We start from the raw sequence: 10,000 nt of genomic DNA on the forward strand, positions 1-10,000 counted from the left end.
TAGTTATTTGCATGAGCCACAACTCTAAAATAACCGTGTAAAACCTCCAAGAAAAGAATGTGAGTCAATGCCCAATAAAAAAAAAATCAATTCAATATTGCATACACACATCGCGACTTAAAAAAAAAAAGAAAATAGTAATTTGGATATAAAAGCTCGAATAATTATTCTGTTGACACCTTGAGAGAATAAAATAGATTCATCTTAATAATGACTGTTATTTCTTTTGAATAATTTCCATGTTACAGGTGTCATTTACAAAGATATTCTAAATTCTTATAGATGAATACACCATTTGCCTAGTTTCAAAAAAGATACCAATGTACAACAGCTGTTTTTCAATACTCCGACACGTCTTTTTTTAAATACTTTCTCCAAAATGGAAACGTTACTAGCTTGTCGGAAGAACAGGGTAAAACAGTACTGATCCAAATACAGTCTACCTATACCACAGCTGCCTACTGTACAAACTACGCCTATGGCGTGCACGCGAGCGGCAGTCTATGATATACAGTCTACCGCTGCCCACCTGTTCAATGAAAGTCAGTATGGCGTAAGAATCAATAAACATTCAGCACATGGGACGGGTACAGGTACAGACCCATGTATGATTTGCTTCAGTTTATAGTAGAGCCAAACTATTATTTCTCATCTCATCTCATCTCTCTCTCTCTCTCTCTCTCCTCTCTCTCTCTCTCTCTCTCTCTCTCTCTCTCTCTCTCTCTCTCTCTCTCAAAAGATCTCATGAGCAGAATTTTAATCTCTCTCTCTCAAGATCTCATAAGCAGAATTTTAATGCTACAATGAATGGCAACGCGCAGCTCATTGCTTAATAACCATCACAAATAAAAGAATAAATATTTGATTATAGGTAGATGAACAACAAAGAGTTTGCATTAGGAAAATAAATACATATTGTAGAAATATATCACTCAAATATGATGCACCTTTTCTGAATAACGTAAAGAAGTCAAACTTACCTAAGTTTAAAAGAAGGATGCTATAATCCCAAGGGTTCCAACAGGGAAAAATAGCCCAGTGAGGAAAGGTAACAAGGAAATAAACAAACTACAAGAGAAGTAATGAATAATCAAAATAAAATACTTTAAGAACAGTAACTATAAAGAAAATAAAAAAACAAGAGGAAGAGAAATAAGATATAATATTGTTCCTTAGTGTACCGTCAAGCATGAGAACTCTAACCCAAGACAGTGGAAGACCATGGTACAGAGGCTATGGCACTAGCCGAAGACCAGACAATTCTGGTTGATTTAGAGTGTCCTCTTTAGAAGAGCTGCTTACCATAGCTAGAGTCTTTTTTTCCCTTATCAAGAAGAATGTAGCCATTGAACTATTACAGTGCACTGTGAAGTAGTTCCAGTGTGGAGAGAGAGAGAGAGAGAGAAGAGAGAGAGAGAGAGAGAGAGAGAGAGAGAGAGAGAGAGAGAGAGAGAGAGAGAGAGAGAAATGACTATAAGAAGTGATCCTAATAACATTATTTTTATTTTAACGATATGTACTTAAGATAGAATAATTGAAACTTGGAAACACATGAAAGCAGTTGAAAAGGCCAGTTTGATACTGCAGTACAATTATCATTTTAGTACAATATAAGAAACAAAATAATTATTTTCAACTATACCTTTTTTTTTTCTTTTGCTAGCCCAACCTATCCTAAAAAAATAAGTTTCAAACTGACATAAAACTTGAAGGTACAACTCACCCAAACACTTAAATAATATGGAACCTATGAATATTCAACATTAACTTATTCATGAAACAGGCGAACGAATAAAAGAAAGTTATAAATATTTAAGAAGCCGAGAATATTAAAATATTCCATCTAATTTAAAGTACTATACCTTCAGAGTGTCCTTAGCTCTTAAACTAAACAATTTCTATAAACCTCTTAAAAAGTTGTAAATAATACTTTCGAAAATGTTTATCTGGAAATCAATCTTTAAGAAAAGTAACCGTAAAGTAATTTTCGATAATCTATCGAAATTCAAGCAACGAGACTGCCAACTAAAACAATAAACTTGATTCATTCTATCAACTGTCATCACTGTGTATAAAGACTGATTGATTTTGATTTTCCTAGCATGGCGATAGCAAAGGTTACTGATCCCGTGAGTATAGAGAATAAAAAAAAATATATATATTTTTTTTAACTTTCTAAATCTAGCAAAACTCGTGCATGTTTATAGACAGATCAGACGGGTAAGAATATTTGGGTGTGCGTGTTTCCACAACGAAAGAAAGGGATGAGGAAGGAATATAAGCCATTTTCTGATTTTGTATATGAAAACATACAATGCAAAGTAAAAACATTTCTGATTTTATTTTCCTAGCTTCTTTTTACACATGTCACGAAATCTCATTTAACCATTATAAAATAGCATGCAGGTCGTGCAACTAAACATAGATACAAAACAATGTATGATTTGAGGCAGAATTTAAGCAAAACACCATACTGAAATAGAAATTTTTAAAGAAAGGAACCAATTTTTATCCTTTAGTCACGGTATACAATATGAAACATAAACTTTTCTAAGTAAAACTTCATAAACAAGATTTAATCCTAAAAATATTTATTGAAAGATTGATTTATTGCCATACCAAATAGAATATTCGAAATAAAATATTCGAAATAGGAATCGTAAATTAAAACAAAAATAATAGTCAAAACATAAAAAAGAGAAAACTGTATTTCTGAATATGAAGAATAATGCACTTATAAGGGATCGAAATTGACATAATCAAATCTATCATTTTCAATACACGACTTATTATAAAAACAAAACAAAAATATTGAATAAAGGGGCATTCGCAACCTTCGTCAACAACATATAAATGACAGTCAAATTTAATTTCAAAAAGGCAACTACCAAAGTTTCATAGAACTTCAGAACTGCCTTATATCTATGGGGCTGGATGGCATTTGGGCCACGATTCCAGGCGCTGAGACCGGCGCGGCCATTCAGGTGCATCCAGGGATAAACACCAGAAGTTTCACTGTTTAGTTAATTTTAAAAGGTTGAGCAGCTAAAGGGATGAAAGAAAGCGGGAACGGAAGCAAAGTAGAAGGCTACAACAGGCATGATCATAATGTTCCACACTGCAACACAAGCCAAGAGCAGAAGACCTTCGTCTTAGATGTGCGAGTTTGGAAGTTTACCTGTCGTGGATGCGGGTGAATTCGCTTGTGAGGTTCAATAAAAACTGGAATGCTACTTTAAAGCGCCACGCCCTTGAATTTCAATCTATCCGACTTACGTAATTTACAAGTTATTCATAGGTCCTTATGCATGTCTATTATCATCCCTTACCGAGACTTTCTATTATTTTTGAATAAGTAATTTCAATTGGTTGAAACTTGTCAAATAAGTAAACCACCATTTTAGCTGGTAAATGTTATTGCGCGCATTCCATTCATCAATGTTTCAAAACAATTAAATCGTTTGTATCTCTTTAGAAACTATTCAAGAATAAATTCATAACCATCCACTCAAATAACAGAATAACTATAAAACGCAACTAAAATGTAAAACTGTAATCGATATGCATCTTAAACTACGACAACCCAGTCACCGGAGGGAGCCATCCGAGCCAGCTATCCAGATATCTCCTTCCGTAACAACAGGTTATGGTTGTTGATCATTACGATAATGCCAATATTTTCCAGCGAGGGTCATGATTGTTCCTCAGGTGTCAATGATGATGATGGTGATATCAATGTTATGGTGTTGATGTGGTGATGATGGGTCCACGGGAGGATGCTAAGACTGACGGATTGCTGATACGGTTGTTAACTGGGTAGTTATGACGCCGTTATGGTCGTTAAGACCGGGGGTTGTTAGAAGCCAGCCACCCCGGCTAGAATTAAAGACGTTTGCATGAGTAATCATTGTTCTGTGAATTAGGTTGATGGATACCCGTGTTATTCCAAACCAAGTAAAGTATCTAATCTTCCCCGCATGACCTTCACAATCTCTAACTCAGCTAGTGGGATGGGATTTCCTCAAGACGTTATTACCGGAGTGATCTTCCGGTCAGGAAGGACAACCAAATTTGTTCATAAGGTAAGTTTATCGATTCTTTGGTTCCTCAATATAGGGTTTCAAGTGGGACCAGAAGAATTTTAACCTATCTTCATTTCTATCCTTGACTGAGAGTGGTCGCAGTCAAAATGAACAAGGAATCGTATAATTTTGGTTTGCCAATTTTCAATTCGGCATAGGATTCAAACGAACAATACAGCATATCATTATTATTACTTGCTGAGCTACAACCTTAGTTGGAAAAGCAGGATGCTATAAGCCCAGGGGCTCCAACAGGGAAACTAGCCCAGTGAGGAAAGGAAACTAGGAAAAATTAAATTTTTAAGAAGAGTAACTTTAAAATATATATCCTACATAAACTATAAAACTTTCACAAAACGAGAGGAAGAGAAACAAGACAGAACAGCGTGCCGGAGTGTACCCTCAATCAAGAGAATCCTAACCCAAGACAGTGGAAGACCATGGTGCTGAGGCTATGGCACTACCAAAGACTAGAGAACAATGGTTTGATTTTGGAGTGTCCTTCTACAAGACTCTTTTATCCTTAACAAGATGAAAGCGGCCAATGAAAAATTACAAAGCAGTAACCCCTTGGGCGAAGAAGAATTGTTTGATAATCTCAGTGTTGTCAGATGTATGAGGACAGGAGAATAAGTAAAGAATACGCCGGACTATTCGCAGAGTGTGTGTGTAGGCAAAGGGAAAATTAACCATAACGAGCGAGAAGGATCCAATGTAGTATTGTCTAGCCAGTCAAAAGACACCATAACGTTCAAATTTTGGTTTCGATAAGTGCTTCATACCATTATTAACTACGATATCATAAATTAATTCACATGTTGGAAGGATTCGTACGAGACAACATAACAATGATGATGAGTACAACCATGTATCGACCAGAAGAAATGAACCAAGAAAGGAATGTACCAAAAGTTAATAATCGTTATCAATATTATTACTATTATCATTACTGCTATAATTGATTATTATAAATGCAGAGTATGGTGGGATGAAGAAATAGTTTGAGAGAGACAGGGACTAAAGCAATGACTAACAGCGATTTATTTGTAGAACTGATTACGAGAAATTGAGCTTGATGAAAACAGGAAGAAAGAAGAGATATGCGAGACCAAAATATGTGAATGAAAGAGTGCCTTACAGTCTGAGTAAACATGATAAGGAAGCTAAGAAGAGAATATTTGGAGGCTATCGTTGGTATACAGTACACGGAGGCTTGGACACAATTTTACGTTCAGAAAATGAACTCTAAAGGTTAATTAAAGTCAGTTGAGAGAAGAAAAATATTTGAGGCTACTGAAATTAATTACTTGCTAGTATGTACAGATCCAGGTAGATTGAAAAGGCGAAAAAAAAAAACACACAAAAGACCTGGTAAAGGGTCAGCATAGATTAAAAGATGATTAATGGGCCTTTGGGGAATTTTGACCAAATGAAAAAAAAAATATATTGAAATAGAGAATAGTGGACAAATCATGTGGGAAAATTACTGGAGAGAAAGGACCTTCGTATTCTGACGATAATTAAGTTCCAAGCATGAAGTGGTTTCAAAACCTACTGGCGGGCCTTATGTTTACGTACGTATGTGTAGTAGTTTTCTTGAAAGGAAATGTATGATTCAACAACTTTATCGGTAACCCACTCAGGTGGCAGGCTATGGTGCTGTGTTTGAATCTCGTACAGGAAGTGGGGGAACCGATGGCTTATTTTATACCTAATTGTTAGCCAACCAATGCGGGTCACTATTAGGGGGAGGGAGAGAGAAAGATGTAGAGTGAGGAAAACAGTCGTAAGTATCCATCAAAAGGGAAGGCCTTGACGAGGTAATCCTCATCCCAAGAAGGGTTAAAATCATTAAAAATATATTTAAAGTTCAAAAGAACCATCTCTCAGAAGGAAACCAATTCAATTGTTGAAAAGTATTAGAATTAATCATGAAACTTAAAACATAGCCTGCACTATTTAAAGCAATAGGGATAAAAGAACACACACAGTTCTAGTAATATTGAAAATTCGCAGCACATTTTCACACCAATTCCATTCCATAGAAATATGTAGAATAAAATAAAATAGTATTCTAAGAAATCAGACAACCTTAAAACCTATGGTGTTATGCAAAATAATCAGAATGTGCTTTTTCTGTTTAATCTACTAAACTTAACATGGATTCATTACTTTGTATCACAGTATAGGTCAGCCATGTTAATAAAAATTTTCTTTACACCAGAATCCTTTTGGATTCAGTTTTATCTAAATATAGCTTACCTGGAAGTATGCCATTTATTCTGATTCCTAGGAATAAGGCAGATAGGCCTCTTTTTGCTGAACTCTGAAAAAAAGAGATAAGTATTAGTTTATTATTTGTCGGTGACCTCAGGCTGTGAAGTCTACAATTACTATAAATTATTACAATTTTCCTGGTTGAAACTGAACACACTCGCCTTGTTCAATGCAAAATTCATTAACACAAAAATAATGTATTTGGATACATAAAAGGTACAATACAAACTCTCTCTCTCTCTCTCACTCTACACACACACATACAATGAGAGATTAGTTCACCAGACTTTCAATTGGGCTCCACAAGAGACAAAAAGAGTTGGAAGCCCCAGGCCCACAAGGCTGAGGACTAAGAAACGTGAAGTAGGAGATGATGAATAGAGAAGTATTGATTTAAAAGCTCAACATAGAGACGACTGGTGAAATCTAACTGACGCTCTTTGCGTCAATAGGCATGGGAGGCGATGATGATGATAATGATGCTATATATATATATATATATATATATATATATATATATATATATATATATATATATATATATATATATATAATGTGTGTGTATGTGTGTGCACCTCAACTCATCTACTACTATCTCTGAGAAACACAGCACAAGCAATAAAAATTTATAAAGATATCAATTGTTCCCCGAGTCCAACCCTCGTTGGATTTCATTACCTATCAATTAAACTGAAGGGTTAATCAGTTAATATGAAATCTCGCCCCCTCATCAAAGAGAATGATGAATTGCCAATAATAAAAGTAAATAACAATGACGAATATTTCCTAACATTGAGAAATAAATCGGTGCGACCAATAAGCCAATAAATAAAAGAAATAATGACTTTGGGTTCGAAAACTTCATGTAAATTACAACAAAACGGATTATATTTGGAAGTCACAATTTACCTATAGAATAACGACTCACACTTTTCGCAACCGGAAGCCTTGCAGAAAATTGGTATTTGATTTCAGGGAGATATTGATTCTTATGAAAATCCATGCCTAAAACACTTCTGGTCAAGGGGCTTTGCTTTGAAAGATCTCACGAAAATACCAATCAAAATTTCTATCGTTAGTTCAATTCTTGCTATAAAAAAAAAAAAAAAAAAAAAAAAAAAAAAAAAAAAAAAAAAAAAAAACCACTTTAGTCTTAAATCAGGATCCAATCCACATCCCAAAGTAAATAGATAGGTATATGACTGACAGACTGATTTGTCATGAGGATTAATTTGACATTTCAATCAACTATTACACAAAAACCCAACTATTTCCTCAATTAAATACTGGCTTATAGTTTCCAGAAAATGTACGGGTTGTTACGTCGACAAAAAATTACACAACTTATTACAAAAGTTTAATACTTAAAGCAAATAGATGCAATAATTCCTAGGGAAGACAGTCCTTACTGTAGTTTACGTCTAAATTTACATTCAGAAGGAAAATCCAGTAAAAGAAAAAGAAAAAAAAACTCATTAAATCCATACATGCAGATTCGCTTTGCCTTGCTGAGAACAACCTACAAACCCATGAATAAAAATAGGAAAATTTACGCTGACCGTCGTCGAGTTAACTTGAGAGAGAGAGAGAGAGAGAGAGAGAGAGAGAGAGAGAGAGAGAGAGAGAGAGAGAGAGAGGGGGGGGGGAAAGAATAATTATAAGGGCTATTGCACTAATGTAATTAGTGTTTGGTCAGCGGTCATTACTATTTGATTATGGTTTAATGGTTTCACGGAGTGCCGAGTAAACCCGAATGGCCAATAAAAATCACTGGCGGAGCATAACACACACCGCAAATGTAATTAATGTAGCGGAAGTTCTAGAACGTTTATGACAAGAATCAAACGGGTTTTAAGAACCTTACAGCTCAGAATACTTTGCATAGCTAAAGAAAAAAAAAATAATGTAAAAATACCTAACCAGCCTCTAAGCTTCCTTCCTTCGCTTACTATTACACTACTTTTTTTTTTTTTTTTGCTGATCGGTTGTCGGTTATTTTGTCTACAAAATAGGAATCGAAAAAACATCGAATATTTACACTTAAATAAACTAAAACATTTATACTAATAGCAAATTATTAAAAAGCACAAAATTTACCATTTTCCCAAAGAGGGTGTTTTACAAAAAGGTAACTAGAGTTTCACACTTGGTTACAAACTAACTACCTCTCTCTCTCTCTCTCTCTCTCTCTCTCTCTCTCTCTCTCTCTCTCTCTCTCTCTCTCTCTCTCTCTCTCTCTATTGTTTTTAAAACCTTCGTTAATCTCATTGAAGGGAAATCGTCCATAGAAAAGAATGATGAATTAATGATAAACCAAAGTTAAAAAGCTTAAAATACTGATGAACTTTACTTTGCAGTAACTCAAGAACAACCAAAACTTATCTTAATAAAATGTGCAGATATTAAAATGATTTATAATCGTCATTATCTTTATTACATGCCAAGCTGCAGCCCTAGATAGAAAAGCAAAGACCAAGAGACTAACGAGGAAAATGAACTTTACTTTGCAGTTCTTAATAAAATGGGTAGAAATTAAAATTATTTTATAATTAGTCATTATCTTTATTACATGCCATGCCATAATATTGTAAGTCCAAGAGACTAATGAGGAAAAAACGCACAGCGAAAAAAAGAAAAGAATAAACTGTAAAAAGAGACATGATTTTAATAACAATATACAGAGAGAAGGACAGTAGTGATGGATTTGAAACTGTTGATTAAGAGGGAGGAAAAGAAAAACAGGCAACCCAAGATACTATTATGAAAAGATAAATAACAAGGTGAGAAAACTGACAGATAAGTGTAATTGAGTGTAACATCAGCTACAGAACTCTATACCTAGACAGTAGAAGGTATGGAATTATCCAAAATTGGCAACATTGGTGTCATTTCTTATTCCGCCGTATCTTTCTCCTATAGCCTACTACAGCTAGAGAGTTATTGGGTCCTTCGACTGTCCAGACAGTACTACTGTACATTGGATCCTTTTCTGGTTACGGCTCATTATTTCTCTGCTTACACATACACCAAACACTTCCCACATTCTCCTCAGTCCTTATACCCCTTAGAGCCCTGAAATCACCAGACAATTCTTCTTCGCTCAAGGGATTAACTACAGCGCTTTAATTGTTCAGTGGCTACTTTCCTCTTGGTAAGGGTAGAAGAGACTCTTTCGCTATGATAAGCAGTTTTCCTAGGAGCAGGACACTCCCAAAATCAAACCATTGTTCTCTAGTCCTGGGTAGTGCTATAGCCTCTGTACCACGGTCTTCCACTGTCTTGGGTTAGAGTTCTCTTGCTCGAGGGTGCACTCAGGCACACTATTATCTTTGTATCCTTATTTCCTTTCCTCACTGGCCTATTTTCTCTGTTGGAGCCCTTGAGCTGATAGCACCTTGTTTTTCCAGCTAGGGTTGTTGGTTAACAAATATTGAAATAATAATAATAATAATAATAATAATAATTAATAATAATAATAATAACAACAATGATGATAATAATAAATGTACCGCTTACTATACCTAAATAATCTTATACATTAACTATGTTGGCCAATAGCCAATAACCAATTACAATGGCTTGCCCCTAAGAGAACATGTAAAGGGAGAAATGCAAAAGGAATATGCCAAACTATTTGGTGT

General features: G+C 34.9%; 1 long non-coding RNA gene across 1 annotated transcript in view; it reads right to left on the reverse strand.

Annotated features, from left to right (window-relative positions):
* LOC137632630 (uncharacterized) overlaps positions 1–10,000 on the reverse strand; it is an 806,964-nt gene that overhangs the window by 379,005 nt on the left and 417,959 nt on the right. Inside the window, exon 5 of the long non-coding RNA XR_011042067.1 lies at positions 6,345–6,408. This is a non-coding gene — a long non-coding RNA (uncharacterized lncRNA). The remainder of the gene's footprint in view (positions 1–6,344; positions 6,409–10,000) is intronic.

The sequence above is a fragment of the Palaemon carinicauda genome, chromosome 41, assembly GCF_036898095.1.
Source record: "Palaemon carinicauda isolate YSFRI2023 chromosome 41, ASM3689809v2, whole genome shotgun sequence".
In the NCBI taxonomy this organism is placed as follows: domain Eukaryota; kingdom Metazoa; phylum Arthropoda; class Malacostraca; order Decapoda; family Palaemonidae; genus Palaemon; species Palaemon carinicauda.